The following is a 15,607-nucleotide window of genomic DNA, read 5'->3' on the forward strand; positions in this document are numbered from 1 at the left end:
TCAAGTCTAAATATCTACCTATAGATAGCTCTATCTATCTGCTTAGAGAAGCAGTGTGGCTCAGTGGAAAGAGCCCGAGCTTGGGAGTCAGAGGTCCTGGGTTTGAATCCTGGCTCTGCCACTTGTCAGCTATATGATTGTGGGCAAGTCACTTAACTTCTCTGGGCCTCAGTTACCTCATCTGTAAAATGGGGATTAACTGTGAGCCTCACATTGGACAACCTGATTACCCTGTATCTACTCCAGTGCTTAGAACAGTGCTCTGCACATAGTAAGCGCTTAACAAATACCAACATTATTATCTACATGGCTGCTCTTTGCTTTGAAAGATGATGCTAATAGTAGTGCAGGTTTATAAGTTTGTACCTAATAAGAACACCATATGATTTATAATTCCTTTGCACCCAAACGGCTATTTTACTGGTACAGGTTCTCATAATATCCCAGCTGGATTATTGTGTCAGCCTTCTCTCTTATCTCCCTTCTTCCTGTCTCTCCTCGCTCCAATCTATTCTTCATTCCACTGCCCGGATCATGTTCCTGCAGAAATGCTCCGGGCATGTCACTCCCATCCTCAAAAATCTCCAGTGGTTGCCTATCAACCTCCACATGGAACATAAACTCCTCACTCTTGGCTTCAAAGCTCTCCATCACCTTGCCCCTTCCTACCTCCTCTCAGCTAAGCCTCTTTTCCCCCCTTTCCCTCTGCTCCTTCCCCTCCCCTCAGCACTGTGCTAATTTGCTCATTTGTATATATCTTTATTACCCTATTTATTTTGTTAATGAGGTCTACCTCCCCTTGATTCTATTTATTGCTATTGTTTTTGACTGTCTGTCTCCCCTGACTAGACAGTAAGCCCCTCAGTGGGCAGGGATTGTCTCTATCTGTTGCCGAATTGCACATTCCAAGCACTTAGTACAGTGCTTTGCACATAATAAGCACTCAATAAATACTATTGAATGAATGAATGATTAATTCCATATTAGGGACTATAGTGATTGCTTGTTGTCAAACTATACATTTTTAACAACAGTGTCTGCTGCTGTTTGTTTTTTTTCCCTGTGTCAAGCACTGTACTGGGTAAGACACAAGTGTATCTGTCCCACAGACAGATCACATCACAGTCTAAGTAAAGGGGAGAACAGGAATAGAATCCCCACTTTAGTAGAAGAGGAAACAAGATAGAGAGAAGTTGCAACTTGCTCAAAGTCACACAGAGAGCAATCGACAAATCTTCATGAAATTTCTGATTTGATGGTATTTCCATCATGACTCTGTCCTCTTCCTGATGCTGCCACCTCAGTGACCAGGGATCCCTGCTATTGAGCCAGCCACAACTGCCAAGGACCACCTTGGCTAAGGGAAAATCTTAAATACAACCTTGGAGGTCACCATGCCTAATAGAATTAGCACATCCGTGGCCAAAAATATAGGTACGTCTCACTATGTGGGCAATCTTGTCACTAAAAAGTCAGACAACCAAGAAATAATGTCCAACTCAAGCAACACTTTTTTTTTTAAAGAAAAAGATATGTAAACCTGTCTTGCATGAGCTAAATAAAACTATCATTTGCTAAAAATGTGGTCAAATTGACTTACTGAGTAGATGAGAGTTATAGTCTCAGGGTTATTTACCAGTTTCCTAGCCAACTAAAAGGTAAACATTTCTCTCCTATGAAATAAATACCAGCATAATCATTGATATGAAATGGAATTTTATGAATTGCATATTTTTTAAAGATAATATTTAAAAATACAGAATTAATATTGGAATTAATTTGGTATCTAGAAACAATTTAAAAGAATCAAAATGTATTTTAAAACAACAGCACTTCTAAGAGTGCCATTAATTCTATACATTTACCCTCTCCAGATAATAATAATCATATAATAATACATATAATTATTATCGTTATGGTACATGTTAAGTGCTTACTATGTGTTAAGAAGAGTTCTAGCTCTGCAGTAGATATAAATTAGTCAGGTTGGACACAGTCCCTGTTCCAAATAGGGCTCACACTCTTCATCCCCATTTTGCAGATGAGGTAATTGAGGCCCAGAGAACTGAAGTGATTTGCCCGAGTTCACACAGCAGACATGTGGCAGAGCTGGAATCAGAACCCATGATCTTTTGACTACCAAGCCTGTGTTCTATCCATTACCTACCTATACAAACTTATCCTTAGTGACACTTTCTCATTAATTTTTAAAAAAATGGTATTTTCAAAACCAGGATTTTAACAGACATTGCTCATTTTAAGTATATATTTTAAAAGAAAACAACTCAACTTTCAAAGTATTGTTTTTTGGAAAACTGCTTTCAAAAGTTTTTTGATTTTTTTTCAGCAAGCAGCTACATTGAACCCTTTCTAAATACCATCATCGAAGCAATAAAGACTCATTAAGAACAGAAAAAGTACTATTAACTGCTGCCTGACAAAGAAGCAGATTTAATACACATATTAAACTGCATGCTGACATTTCTCTCCTGAAAGGTGTGGTGAAGTGTGGTAACAAACTAATTTAAATTGTTCCCCCTTTCTTTGGAGCAAGTAAAAGTAGTCTTTCATAAAATAGTTGTCTTCTAGGAGAGTAAACTGCTGAGCTGAGTTTTTCCACAAATGATTAAAACCAAGAGTTGGCATTGAAAATTATTAACATGAAGGCTTCATTAACAGAAACCTAACAACAATATCCTTTGGAGGTCCCTTGTGAATGGCAGGCTGATAGCTTTAGAAAGACTAGCTTACAGAGAGCTTTCAATATAAATTATATCCCCTGGGTTGATACTCTTCTATATTCTTATGCCTGAGTTCCACTTCCTGATACCATTCATTCTATACCACAGACTCTATATGAGAATAATGCATCTACAAATCATTGTAATCTTATTTTAGTATGGTATTTACTTGAGTTTACATGTCAGAGCCACACTGCTGTGAGTCACAGGGGGCATAGTTACTTCATCACTCAAACTGTCCCCATATATGTCCCAATTGCTTTAAGTCTAAAAAACAAACACTAAATAGTTCCCAAATTATGGCACTGTTTGTAGAATTCCTCTACAGACTTCCACAGGACATTTAACAGTCTTCTCAGTTTTTAGTTCAGGAAATGATCCTTAACAAAAGAAAAGCTCCATTCAGTTGAGTCAAGTTTTGAATTATTTCTATCTCCGTGTCTTAAACCTTCATCCTAGACTAGTCATCTCAAATACTGTAGCTTTCTCTTCCTTAGTCTGTATGCATCCCATAAATCTCCAATCCATTAAAAATCTCTAGAAAAGAAACAATGAAACACTGCAGAAATAGAATTTACTCAGAAGAGTGTCTGAGTAAAATGGGCAGACAGATCTAAGGCTACTGACATGTCCTCACAAATGAAACCAGAACTACTGAGGTGATAATTGCTAAACTGCACCTTTGCTGGGCTGGCAAGGCCATCAGAATGGCTACTTTCAGTATCCCAAAGATTGTCATAACATTCTCTCCTCAGCATAGAGTTTTGTAGGAGATATGACGATTGGCTGCAATCCCAATTAAGCCAAAGGAACACATAAGATAAAAAGAGAAAATATCACCAAATTCAGTTTTTAAAAGGGAACCCTTGGGTAATTATCACTTTTACTTTTGTTTATGACATATTTTATATTCATTAAGCACTTACTATGTGTCAAACACTGTTCTATTAGGTTGGATATCATCCTTGTACCGCTTGGGGCCCATAGTCAAAGTAGAAGGGAGAAGACATATCGAATCCCCAAAATATAGTTGAGGAAACTGAGGCACAGAGAAGTCAAGTGACCCAAAGTCACACAGCAAGGAAGTGGAAGAGCTGAGATTAGAACCCCAGGTCCTTCTGGATCCCAGGACCATGCTCTCTCTCCATTAGGACATGCTGCTTCCACACTTTTGTCTGTTCTTTTCCTTCCCCACTTAGAGCATAGGTTACCCAGGGCAGATATTGAGTTCCGAGTTCACTTAGTGCAGTGATCTGGAGACACTGGGTATCTAATTAATACTGGTAGTTCTCTAGACTGTATGCTTGATGTGGGCAGGAAATGCATTTCACTGTACCCCCAAGCGCTTACTACACCACTCTGCACACAGTAAGCACTCAATATGACTAACTGGTAGTTGACTGATCCTGGATGCTGAAAGGTACAGGCCCAAAATGTGTCAAGGGCCAGACTAACTACAGTCTAGTCAGCACATACCCCACCTCTCCCAGTGACTGCCATTCCCGCACATGCTAGAATATTTAAGCAGTACTGCTGTTTGGCCACAAAAAAAATTTTTAATGTCCATATCCATCTTTAGGTACTTTGTAAAACTGAAGGTATTTACATACATCTCTTTTTTTAAAATCAGATTGCACTCATTTTGTTTTCAACCATTCATTCATTTAATCATATTTCTTGAACACTTACTGTGTGCAGAGCACTGTATTAAGCATTTGGGAGAGTACAATATAACAATAAAAAGACACATTCCCTGCCCACAACAATAGTGCAGTATAGGGGTAGGCAGGCATTAATATAAATTACAGGTATGTACATAAGTACTATGGTGCTGGGAGGGGGTGGTGATTGAAGGGACCAAGTCAGGGTGACACAGAAGGTAGAGGGAAAAGAGGAAAGAAGGGCTTAAATGGAAAGCCTCTTGGAGAAGATGTGTCTTCAATAAGGCTTTGAAAGGGAATGGAGAGAGTAACTGTCTGTCAGATATGAGGAGGGAGGGAATTCCAGGCCAGAGATAGGAAATTGACGGGAGGCCAGCGGCAAGACACATGAGATCTAGGCACAGTGAGAAGGTTAGCATTAGAGGAGAGAAGTGTGAGGGCCGAGTTGTAAAAGGAGAGGAGAGAGTTGAGGTAGGAGGGAGCAAGGTGACTGAGTGCTTTAAAGTCAATGGTGAGGAGTTCGTGGGTTGTTTTTTTTCATGTGGGCAACATTTGGAGCTCCTTGAGGAGTGGGGAAACAAGGCCTGTGCGTTTTTGTAGAAAAGTGATCCGGGTGAAGTGTGAAGAGTAAAGTTTGGACTGGAGTGGGGAGAGGCAGGAGGCAGAGGGGGCAGCAAGGGGCTGATACAATAATCAAGGCAATATTGAATAAGTGATTGGATGAATGTGGTAGCATTTTGGATGGAGGGCCCAAGAGTTAAATAATACCTAAGCACATTTTGGTGCCAGTGTTTTCTTGTATTTACATAATATTCCTCAATGAAAAAGGAGGTGGTAGAATAAAATAATAAAACATTTTGGCCATGAAAAAAGAACCTTCAAATCTCAGTAGTATTAATTTGATTCTGCTTCTATTATCCTACAAGAAATAATAATTGTGGGTAGACATTGGCATGTCTAATAATAATGAAATCAATAATAATAATAATAATTGTGGTATTTGTTATATGCTTCATATATGCCAGGCACTATACTAACCTTTGGGGTAGATACCAAGTAATTGGGTTGGACACAGTCCTTGTCCTACACTGGGATCCCAGTCTTAATCCCCATTTTACAGATGTGGTAACTGAGTCACAGAGAAGTGAAGTGACTTGCTCAAGGTCACGCAGCAGGTATGTGGCAGAGCCAGGGTTAGAACCCAGGTCCTTCTGTCTCTCACACCCGTAATCTTGAGAGTACACAACACAAAAGAGTTGATCGATGCGATCCATGGTCATGGGGATTTTGCAGTGTAGATGGGAAGATAGACTTTAAATTAATTACAGTTTGGGGAAATGGCAAAGTATAAGATATGTACAATAGTATTTCTTGAGCACTTACTATGTGCAGGGCACTTTTCTAAGAGTTTGATAGAGTACAATTCAAGAGAATTAACAGATATGTTCCCTGCCAAGTAATGATCTTAAGGACTAGAGATTGTCATATTTGTTAAGCTCCTACTTTTATTCCAAACCCCATACTAGGAACTGGGGTAAATACAAGATATTCAGAACACAATCCCTGTCCTACATGGGATTCACAGTTTAAGGTGGAAGAACAGGTATTGAATCCCCATTTTGCATAAGAGAAAATCAGGCACAGTGAAGTGAAGTGACTTGCACAAGGTAACACTGCAAGTAGAGTTAGGATTAGAACTCAGGTCCTCTGACTCTTAGGTTCATGCTCTTTCCTCTATTCCACTTCTACATAAAGGTAATTTAACACAAAAACTATTTTCCTACTTTAACCACAACTCAGTGCGTGAAATACTTCATTTTTACCCATATTGTCAGATTTCAAAGTGATTACAATCAGCTGACCAAAACAGCAAAGTATCAATTTAATGCAGAAAACAGCAATACCCAGGATGAACATACCAGCAACTCTTCCTATTAATCATGTGAGAAAACAAAAACCCTCAGTGAAATAGTAGTATACAGGTACATCCTCAGAGTACATAAAATCTGGAGGCTGGTCATATACCACCTGATGATGAAGGTGACATTCGATAATTGCTTACTATGTGTCCAGCACTGTTCTAAACTCTGGGATAGATTATGGTTATCAGGTTGTCCCACATGTGGCTCACAGTCTTCATCCCCATTTTACAGATGAGGTAACTGAGGCACAGAGAAGTTAAGTGACTTACCCAAGGTCATATAGCAGGTAAGTGGTGGAGCTGGATTAGAACTCAGGTCCTTCTGATTCTAAGGTCCATGCTCTATCCACTAGACTACATTGCTAACTGTTGATATAACCCAAGATATAATCCTTGACAAAATGCCCAATTGATGCAGAGAGGTGTAGACTGTGAGTGTAAAACCCACATTTTCAAGGAACAGATTATGTACATATTATGGATACATATTGGGAAACACCTGGAATGATACTGGGAGAAATGTTAAAATGTTTCCAGAAATGTAAGAGACAAACTTTCATGCTTGGAAAAAGCACTAATATTTTCCGTCAAATGGCTGACGTTCTAGAGGTTGGGCTTGAATGAGGAGGACATCCTTGACTCTGGACTGCGAACATAGAGACAGTAGTGGGTATGGTAATCAGTCATATTTATTGAGCATTTACTATGAGCAGATGTTCTAAATCTTTGAGAGAGTACCATACAACAGAATCAGCAGACATTTCCCTGCCCATAGAAAGTTTACAGTCTAGAGTGTGACTATGAGATGACAAATCAGGCTCTCCCTTGGGAAGTTAGCAAAGGGAAAAATGAAATTGGAGCCCCACCTATTCAATTTCCTTAAGTCCAGAAGGGCACACACTTGAATGCTGTTCATTTGGATTAATTCATAAATTTTATTCAATTTAATTTACTGTTGCTTGTCCTTGATACTTTATTGTTGTTTGTGATTTATTCCTATTGTTCTATGTGTCTGTTCACCTCTACTTGGATTGTGAGCCCCAAGTGAGGCAGGGATCTTGTCTGAATATAGTTTCATATTTACTGTAGTAAATACAATTATAGGCTTTAATACTTTAATACTTACTGGGCATGTAATAAATATAATAAGAATAAAAATAATAATTGTGTAGGGTATTGAGTCAAGAAGGTAAAATATCCATTAGTGTGGTTTTCCCTATAAAAGAATAACACACATGATGCAATAGTCATGTCTTGCTTTTACTCAGTCTAATGATGGTATCACTGAGCCCTTACTGTGGGCAAAGCACTATACTAAGTCCTTGAGAGTACACCATGCAAAAGAGTTAGTAGATATGATCTCTGCTCACAAGGACTTTACAGTCTAGATAGGTAGACAGACATTAAAATAAGTTACAATGTGGGGAAATGGCAGAGTATAAGAATAGGTACATATGTGCTGTAGGTTGAGGGTGAATAGCAAAATGCTTAAAGGGTAGGTGATGCAAAAGAAATGGCAATTAGGATGGGGAAATGAGTGAATAAAAGAAGACCTCTTGAAGGAGATATGCTTTAAATAAGGCTTTGAATGTGGTGAGAGTGATAGATTGTCAAATAAGCTTTATCCACCAGGCCATGCTACCTTGCATCTACCTCAGTGCTTAGAACAGTAAATGACACATAGTAAGCATTTAAAAGATACCACAATAACCAATCTGTGGGCAAGGATTGTATCTATCTGTTGCTGAATTGTAAGCACTTAGTACAGTGCTCTGCACACAATAAGCACTCAGTAAATACAACTGAATGAATACAAAACCTTTGGAATCCTTATAAAATTGATTGGGTCCCAACTAGTTAGAATGTTCATTTGCAGTTTATGAAGAAAAGAACTATAGTCTTTTTCTCCTAATGCCAATTTTTTTAAGTTTGTTGAGATTGACGGACATTGAAATAAGTTACAGTTTGGGGAAATGGCATAGTATAAGAATAGGTTCATTTGTGCTGTGACTTGAGGGTGAGTAGCAAAATGCTTAAAGGAAAGGTGATGCAAAAGAAACAGCAAATAGGGTGGGGAAATGAATGAATGAAAGAAGATCTCTCCAAGGAGATATGTTTTAAATAAGGCTTTGAATGTGGTGAGAGTGGTAGATTGTTGAATATGAAGTGGGAGGGAGTTTCAGCCCAAATAGAGGACAAGTGATCAGCAGTGAGAGGAACAAGATGACAATACAGTGAATAGGTTGGTGTTAGAGGAGTGAAGTGTGTGGGATGGGCTTCAGAAGGAGATCAGTGAGGTAGGAGGAGGAGAGCTGATTGAGTGCATTAGTAGTTTGATGGATTGGCAACTGTTGGAGGTTCTTAAGGAGTGGGGAGATGTTCCCATAATGAATTTTTAGGAACATGATTCAGGCAGCAGAATGAAGTATGGACAGGAGGCAGGGAGGTCAGCAAGGAGGATGATGCAATAGTCAAAGGTGGGAAATAACGATTGCTTCTATCAGCATAATAGCAATAGTTGGAAAGGCAAGAGCAGGTTATAGAGATGTTGTGAAGGTAGAACCAACAGACTGGACAGGTTGGATGTGTGCTGAATGGGAGATATTTGTCAATGATAATGTCAAAGTTATGGTCTTTAAAAAATCTTACTTGTCCTTATGCTTCAAATATGGGGCCACCACAAAGGTAAATAAGGCAAGAGAAGGTTAGGACATTCAGGTAGCTGGAGTTATTAGAGGTGATAGGTGATATGTTTAATTCCTAGCTTTTTCTAGTCTTGAAAATTTGAACCCTACAACCTTCCCCAACCTGTACTGAACTCATTACTCCCATTAAAAAAGTTTCTGAACTGATTCTACCAAAAGAATCCACTGTAGTCAAATGTCAAATCTAAGGCATTAAAAGCAAATAAATCACATTTCAATGTGTATTCCCATTTTTTAAAATACAAAAATTCACTGGACCTAGAAATTTTTTTTAAAACCACAAATAAATGCTCACAGTGTTACATAAAGTTAATGAAATTATTCTTGAACACCCTTTGTAATTTGCCCTGGTAAAAGCCGCATAAGAAATATGAGTATTAATGTGTTGATTGGCAAAATGTATGCATACATTAATTTTGCATAAGGTGGATCTTCCAGAAATTTAATTTGAAGCATTTCCCACTGACAGTGAGGGTTTGAGATACTTAAAGGTAACAAACTTCCAACCAATGCATTAAAACACGATGAAACTGGTAGCATTTTAGTGTGTCAGCAAAATGCCATCAAGCTGTAATTATGACAATCACAAAATAATTGTAACTATATACAGTAAGTTTCTTTATGCAAGTGCCTTTATGTGGGTCAATAATTTGGAATTGGAAATATATGGCAATGCCAGTGAACTGCAGAGTTACAAAATATTTGTGAAAGTAAATACTTTATATTTCATTTATCAGTTTATGCAGAATATAGTTTGAAATGCATAGCACTGACTTCAAACAGTATATGAGTGCTCTGTAGCTTATAAACCATTTTAGGACATTTGTTTAATCAGACTATTTTAATAGAATTTAAATGCACTATTATTTGGACAAGATATTCTAGGTTCATTGGTTAAATTCAATCCTGAAAAAAACATGGGATAAAATAAAGCTTTCTTTTGGTATGCAGGCGATATTTGGTTTTGCAAGTACCACTGCATTATTGTGATCTGATATCTGTCTTTAAATAAGCACTCTTTAATACAAATCCTACTGTCAAGTCATTCTTTAGCTACTTCTCTCTTGGAAAATAGGAGAACATGATAGTAAATCAAAATTTTTCCACTTTTTTAGAAGTGCTAATAAATGTTATGAAGATTTGTGTCCCTAGCCTATTCCTCAGCATTTATGTACCTATCTGTAATTTATTTGAATGTCTGTCTCCCCACGCTAGACTGTAAGCTCAAGGAATGCACCAACTTTGTTGCACTGTGCTCTCCCAGGCACTTAGTACAGTGCTCTGCACACAGCAAGTGCTCAGTAAATACCACTGATTAACTGATAGTCTCCACTCTATTTTCAGAGGCTTGAACTTGGTTGTTCAGGTTAAATACATTCACATTCCTTTTACTGTGGACAACTAACATCTGCATCAGACTACTGTAATCTGCATTATTTAGAAAAACCCAATTTTTTTCTCTGGACTAATAATAATAATAATAATGTTGGTATTTGTTAAGCGCTTACTATGTGCAGAGCACTGTTCTAAGCGCTGGGGTAAACACAGGGGAATCAGGTTGTCCCACGTGGGGCTCACAGTCTTAATATCGCCAAGATCCGCCCTTTCCTCTCCACCCAAACGGCTACCTTACTATTACGGGCTCTCGTTATATCCCGGCTAGACTACTGTGTCAGCCTTCTCTCTGACCTCCCTTCCTCCTCTCTCGCCCCGCTCCGGTCTATTCTTCACTCCGCTGCCCGGCTCATCTTCCTGCAGAAACTATCTGGGCCTGTCAGTCCCCTTCTTAAACAACTCCAGTGGTTGCCTATCGACCTCCGCTCCAAACAAAAACTCCTCACTCTAGGCTTCAAGGCTCTCCATCACCTTGCCCCTTCCTACCTCTCCTCCCTTCTCTCTTTCTACCGCCCACCCCGCACGCTCCGCTCCTCTGCCGCCCACCTCCTCACCGTCCCTCGGTCTCGCCTATCCCGCCGTCGACCCCTGGGTCACGTCCTCACGCGGTCCTGGAACGCCCTCCCTCCTCACCTCCGCCAAACTGATTCTCTTCCCCTCTTCAAAACCTTACTTAAAAATCACCTCCTCCAAGAGGCCTTCCCAGACTGAGCTCCTCTTCCCCCTCTACTCCCTCTGCCATCCCCCCTTTACCTCTCCGCAGCTAAAGCCTCATTTTCCCCTTTTCCCTCTGCTCCTCCACCTCTCCCTTCCCATCCCCCCAGCACTGTACCCGTCCGCTCAACTGTATATATTTTCGTTACCCTATTTATTTTGTTAATGAATTGTACATCGCCTTGATTCTATTTAGTTGCCATTGTTTTTACGAGATGTTCTTCCCCTTGACGCTGTTTAGTGCCATTGTTCTTGTCTGTCCGTCTCCCCCGATTAGACTGTAAGCCCGTCAAACGGCAGGGACTGTCTCTATCTGTTGCCGACTTGTTCATCCCAAGCGCTTAGTACAGTGCTCTGCACATAGTAAGCGCTCAATAAATACTATTGAATGAATGAATGAATAATCCCCATTTTACAGATGAGGGAACTGAGGCAGGACTACTAAATTGCCCAAAACAAAATATATGCATCCAGGTTCCATCAGGGTTTAAATGTGTATTTGTATTTAGTGCTATTCTACTAGGTAGTTCATTCATTCAATCATATTTTTTGCACACTTACTGCATATAGAGCACTGTACTAAGTCTTTGGAAAAGTACAATATAAGAATAAAAAGAAACAATCCCTGCCCACGAGGAGCTGGGGTGGGGAGAAAGACATCAACACAAATTAATTACAGATATTTACAAAAGAGGTCCAAAGCAGTTGCTGATCCTTACATCCATAGCAATATGAATTTATTCCTTTCCAAAGGACTCAAGGTATTTTCCCAATTGATTATCTCTTTAGAGTACTCCAATGTAGAATGGAAGGACAAATATTTAAGCATTTTTAACCACTTTACAGATGAAGGTGCTAGGCAATTGTTTGTTAAATTTGGTCAATTTAGAAAGCTGAGCTGGATTTGAAAATATACTTAGAGGTCCATATCTTCCAATTCAAATAGTGCTATTAATCAAGTTAGATATACAGTTGTCAAATAGCCTCTTTATTTTCTGATGCAAGGATTCAGTTGCAGAGTGATGTTGTATGTGTGAGACAGAGTGAATATTTGAACAGAGATCTTCTGTACACCAATGCCTTCACTGCTCCATTGGCAGTCAAAAATAAGTGAATAATATTTGATCTTATCTCCCCTTCCTTAGGGGGAAGAAAAAGGAGATTAATATCTCTTGAATCCTTTGGGTTTGAATGACACTAAGCCAGCCTAGGACTTTTTCTGTCATCTGATTTCTTGGGCAGCAGAGACCAGACTATCATCTTCTGATTCACGGTGAACCCAAACCCAAGTACACAATAGGAAGGAGCATCACAGAAGCACCATGGCTTAGTGGCAAGAGCACGGGCTTAGAAGTCATAAGTCATGGGTTCTAATCCCATCTCCACCACTTGTCAGCTATGTGACTTTGGGCAAGTCACTTAATTTCTCAGTGCCTCAGTAACCTCATTTGTAAAATGGGGATTAAGATTGTGAGCCCCAAGTGGGACAACCTGATAATCTTGTATCTACCCCAGCATATAGAACAGCACTTGACACATAGTAAGGGCTTAACAAATACCATCATTATTATCATTGTCACAGGAAAAAAGGAAAAGGGCAATCCAGGCACACAAAAATCACCATTTTCTCGTGCTGTATAGTAGAGTGTTCTTATTAACACCCCAGGTAGGATAGGGACAGTGTCCAGACATTTTTTAAAAATGGTATTTGTTAAGTCCTGACTATGTGTCAAGCACTGTACTAAGTGCTTGGGAAGATACAAGCTAATCAGCTTGGACAGAGATCATGTCCCAAATTGAGCTCAAAATCTTAATCCCTATTTTACAGATGAGGTAATTGAGGCACATAGAAGTAAAGTGATTTTCCCAAGGTCACACAAGCAGACAAGTGGCAGAGCCAGGATTAGATCCATGGTTCTCCTGACTCCCAGGCCTGTGCTTTATCCACCACGCCATGCTACCTTGCATCTACCTCAGTGCTTAGAACAGTAATTGACACATAGTAAGCATTTAAAAGATACCACAATAACCAATTTGTGGGCAGGGGCTGTCTTATCTGTTGCTGAATGTACTCTCCAAGCACTTAGTACAGTGCTCTGCACACAGTAAGTACTCAGTAATTACAACTGAATGAATACAAAACCTTTGGAATCCTTTTTATAAAATTGGCTGGGTTCCAATTAGTCAGAATGTTCATTTGCAGTTTATGAAGAAAAGAACTATAGTCTTTTTCTCTGAATGCCAAATTTCTTAAGTTTGTTGAAGAAGGAGGAGGTTTAGATGGCAATTTTTCCCTTTGAGAATCTGAACCAAGTCACAGGCCCACAAAACTGTAACCAGAACCCTTGATATTCAAACATTAATTGGTCTGCATTATATTGAGCACCTTCTGTCTGCAGATCACCCTACTAAGAAATAGGGAACATACAATAAAGGTAAAAGGTATGATCTCTGCCTTCAAATAGTTTACCACCTAGTGGAAACCCTTAGCCAGTCCATCAGTCAATTGTATTATTGAGCACTTACTGTGTGCAGAGCACTGTAATAAGCACTTGGGAGAGTACAATATAACAATATTTCAGACACATTCCCTGCCCACAGTGAGCTTATAGTTTAGAGGGAGCTTATAGTCTAAGAACTTGAGTGAACTGCATGAATGAGCACCAGGGTCTGCAGCTTTGGTGTCTGACTTGTTCCCTTTTCTTTTCTCCTATCCCAGCCCCAAAGTACTTATGTACATATCTGTAATTTTATTCATTTGTATTGAAGTCTGTCTCCCCTACTCTAGACTGAGATTGTTGTGGGCAGGGAATTTCACCATTTACTTCTTATATTGTACTTTCCCTAGTGCTTAGTACAGTGTTCGGTGCACAGTGTGCTCAGTAAATACAATTGAATGAATGAACTTCTCCTATGTGTCCTGGTTCAGTCAGTTTCTGACCCAGACTGTATTCCAACCACACAGGGCCCTAGAATCACCCGGAGTAACTTCAGACAGAGGTAGGTCTGTTCCTTGATTTCATCTCTATGTGACAATCAAACTTTTTCCAATCAATGAGCACTTGCTATGTGTAGAGCACTCCTCTATGTGCTAAACCAGACTGATAATAAATCATTAACATGTGAAATATATTATGTGTGTGAAACCAAACAGAATAGGAGACAGAACAAAGGACCCTATGCATTAATTTCTTGATATCCATTTGAAGGATTCACTTACAAGGGTGAAATGGATCCTATTTAGAGAGAGAATGTTTAAAACACTTTGTGTTGAAAATTGCATTTTTAAGGCTTGTCACCAATTCCCAAGTAATTGTGACAAAACCGCATCATACCTCAAAACCAGTGCAATTTCATTTGTATCCCTCTTTCAATCAGTCCTGCCCGCACAGCAGTTATGAGAAAGTACAAGTCAAAATTTTTTTTGAAGAAGCCTCCACAAACATCAGACAGCTTCATTGAAAGGAAAAGCACGACTAAGCAATTAGCCTCACTATTTAAAGCTACTTCCAAGCAACCACCCACACTCTCTAATCCCTGGAAGCAGCGTGACATGGCCCGGCACTAGATAAAATTGCAAGACTTGAAACAAAAGCAATAGATTTTACAGTGAATATGATTTTCTTGGAAAGTCAATCACTCTCTTTTTCAGTGGCAGGTCTTTCCAAGCTTTAGCTTATAGAGATAACTAATGTTTGATCTCTTTGGGAGAGACAAGGTCACCCGAGAGATTCATTAGAAGTACAATTGTCCTATGCTCATTGAACATACAGCACTAAGGTTTGCATGCCTCAAATGATTTTTAAATCACTACCCAATTTCATGCTACCCTGTCAAGGCACCCAATATTTCTACCATTGAGAAATATTACCTGAGACCCAGTGAAACTTTCCCTGGATTAGGTACATACCTATATTGCTACCACTATGAGGATCATGAGTTTACCTACTGTATATAAGACTCAGAATATTTCACTTCATGATATTGAAGTTGTGTTGTACAGCTTCAACACTCAAAATAAGATTAAAATTAATTATCCTGTGTTCAGAGTAACCCAAGGAGAATGTGGGATTACAAACTCCTTTAAAATTCAGCTGATAGTTCTGTGAAGCCCCGAGTAATCGTGGCAGGCCCAGACACTCAAACAGAATGGCCAAAAATCAAGTACTTTATATTTCAAATTGGAAAAATAGCAATAAAAGATTTAAAAACTGAGGGATATACACAAACAGTGGGTAGAAAATGGGGGGGCACAAATTGGGAGGAGGACAGAGAGCTGAGGGGCAAAAGCAGAGGAGGAGACCAGGGAGGCAGAGAGCAGGGGTCAAAGAGCAAGCTGGGGGGGGGGGGGGGAATGCATGGCAGAGACCAGAAGGGGAAGACCTAAGGCTTAAAGCTGCAAATCAAAGCTAGATTTCCTGATTACCAGAACCAACTGTGTGCAGAGCACTGTCCTAAGCATTTGGGAGA

Source organism: Ornithorhynchus anatinus, chromosome 1 (assembly GCF_004115215.2).
Source record: "Ornithorhynchus anatinus isolate Pmale09 chromosome 1, mOrnAna1.pri.v4, whole genome shotgun sequence".
NCBI lineage: Eukaryota > Metazoa > Chordata > Mammalia > Monotremata > Ornithorhynchidae > Ornithorhynchus > Ornithorhynchus anatinus.